The sequence below is a fragment of the Engraulis encrasicolus genome, chromosome 23 (genome assembly GCF_034702125.1).
Source record: "Engraulis encrasicolus isolate BLACKSEA-1 chromosome 23, IST_EnEncr_1.0, whole genome shotgun sequence".
NCBI classification, from domain to species: domain Eukaryota; kingdom Metazoa; phylum Chordata; class Actinopteri; order Clupeiformes; family Engraulidae; genus Engraulis; species Engraulis encrasicolus.
This window is the reverse complement of record NC_085879.1, coordinates 21,847,966-21,850,465: the sequence shown is the minus strand read 5'-3', so window position 1 is coordinate 21,850,465 and position 2,500 is coordinate 21,847,966. Positions and strand designations below refer to the sequence as shown.

Genomic DNA, 2,500 nt, shown 5'->3' with positions numbered 1-2,500 from the left:
TCTCTCTCTCTCTCTCTCTCTCTCTCTCTCTCTCTCTCTCTCTCTCTCTGTGAATATTTGTGTGCGTGAGTGTATGTGCATGTGTTCGTGGGTGGGTGTGTCTGTGTGTGAGTGGTAATACTGCCTCTCTGTATATCGGTCCCTGTGTGTGTGTGCCTATCGGTATGTTTGTGTGTGTGTATGCTTTTTTAGGTACTGTAGGTATTAAAGAGTGGGAGACGGAGGTGGGGAAGCAGGAGAAGTGATAGATATTGTTTGGTTTTGTTTGTGTGTTTGCATGAGAGGAATCTAGACACAGTGAGACGGTCGATTTTGGCTCCAGCACTCGCTAAATATTAGGTTGTGTGTGTGTGTGTCTGAGAGAGAGGAACAGAGAGAGTGTTTCATTATGTGGGTGTGTTTGTGATATTTGGTATGTGATGTCATGATATTGAAAAGGACAACAAGTAGTGCTTGTGTACTAATGCCACGCACAGCGTGTTGTTGTTAGACTCAAACTGATTTCTGTTGGTGTGCGTGGCATCGATTACCATGCTGACATCTGACACAGATTGTAGTGCCATCTCTCTTTAGCTCTCTCTCTTTTTCACTCTGTTTCTATGTCTCTCTGTTTCTGTTTATGTCTGTCTGTCTGTCTCTCTCTGTCTCTCTCTCTCTCTCTCTCTCTCTCTCTCTCTCTCTCTCTCTCTCTTTCTCTCTCTCTTGTTTTTTGCTTTTCACTTTTCTGTCTTTCTCTTTCGCTTCCTCTGTCATACATAGTAATTTTACTTTGTCCCACATATTCTTTTTATGGCCTTTATGGGTTTTTCTTTCCTCTTTTCCCTACATTTCCTCTCTCTTCTCTTCTCTTCTCTTCTCTTCTCTTCTCTTCTCTTCTCTTCTCTTCTCTTCTCTTCTCTTCTCTTCTCTTCTCTTCTCTTCTCTTCTCTTCTCTTCTCTTCTACCCTATTCTATTCTACCCTATTTTATTGTGCTTCTTCCTCTTCTCCTCTCATCTTCTGATCTCTTGTCCTATACAATATCTTATCCAACTATAAACTCTCCTCTCCTCTCCTCTCCTCTCCTCTCCTCTCCTCTACTCTCCTCTCCTCTACTCTCCTCTCCTCTCCTCTCCTCTACTCTCCTCTCCTCTACTCTCCTCTCCTCTACTCTCCTCTACTCTTTTCAGCTCCTCTCCTTTGCACTCCCCTCTCTCCTCCTCGTGAAATCAGCCTCAGGCCATCTGTTGTCCCCGGTCTGCATTGGACGGACGTGTATGCAGCTCCGTAGCTGGTTATTATTTTGCTCATTGTCATGGTCCGAGAACAAAGTCAGGTGCCAAGCATGACCTCATGCTACTCTGAATGGGGACCCTGCCCTTCCTATCCTCTATCCTCTGCTCCGACAGACCCTGGCCTAGGCCAGGCCGGCAGCAAGGAAGTCTGCTGTGTCTGCAACTCTAACGGATACGTGGATCAAACTTATCATCACTCTGTGTGTGTGTGTGTGTGTGTGTGTGTGTGTGTGTGTGTGTGTGTGTGTGTGTGTGTGTGTGTGTGTGTGTGTGTGTGTGTGTGTGTGTGTGTGTGTGTGTGTGTGTCTGTGTGTGTGTGTGCGTGTGTGTGTGTGTGTGTGTGTGTATGTGTGTGTGTGTACGTGTTTGTGTGTGTGTGTGTGTTTTTGAGTATGACACTGGCCGTTACCATGGGAATCGTGTTGTTTTGTCCCTGTATGTGTGTATGAGATGAATTGTGAGTGTGTTGTGTGGGTGGGTGTGTCCGCATGGGAAAGGGGAAAGGGGATGGGGGGAGGGGTGTGAGGTTGCCTCATGGGTACAACGAAACGAACGCCACTGATGGCCTCAGGCCCAGCTCTCAAGCTAGCCAGACTGGTTTTCTCTTCTCTTCTCTTCTCTCTCTCTCTCTCTCTCTCTCTCTCTCTCTCTCTCTCTCTCTCTCTCTCTCTCTCTCTCTCTCTCTCTCTCTCTCTCTCTCTCTCTCTCTCTCTCTCCCCCTCTGGGTGAAGGGAAAGTTTTTATGTGTTTGTGTGTGCAGTGCACTTGTGTTCATATTTCTGATAGTGCTAGTGATAGAGCAGAGATAGTCAAGTTGACAGATGTGAAAGATGGTTTGGAGATACATGGGTTGAGTCGTAAATGATATTGTATTGTTCTCCGCACACGCACACTCTATTAAATGCAGTGCAACAATCTTACCTGTACATGAATGACAGTACAGCACAATGCCGTACAGTTTGCGATGCATATGTTGCTATTAATGTCTGTTTGTAGTATAAGATTGAAATACTGGATAAAATAGAACATCTATAGAACCCCTATCAGGGTTTCCCCCTTTATTGCTAAAGTTGCTTAACCAAAAAAATATATATACAGTACATATATATATACTTATAAGAGTTTTCAGACCATTTTCAAATGAAACTTCACAGCACAGCATGTCCACTGATGATGGTGACTTGTCTCTCCACCACCTTGACTAATGAGAATTCTCTGGGAAACACT

At 44.9% G+C, this 2,500-nt stretch overlaps 1 protein-coding gene across 1 annotated transcript in view; it reads left to right on the top strand.

Moving 5' to 3' along the window:
* Window positions 1–2,500, top strand: part of limch1b (LIM and calponin homology domains 1b) — a 203,988-nt gene that overhangs the window by 124,338 nt on the left and 77,150 nt on the right. The window lies entirely within an intron of this gene.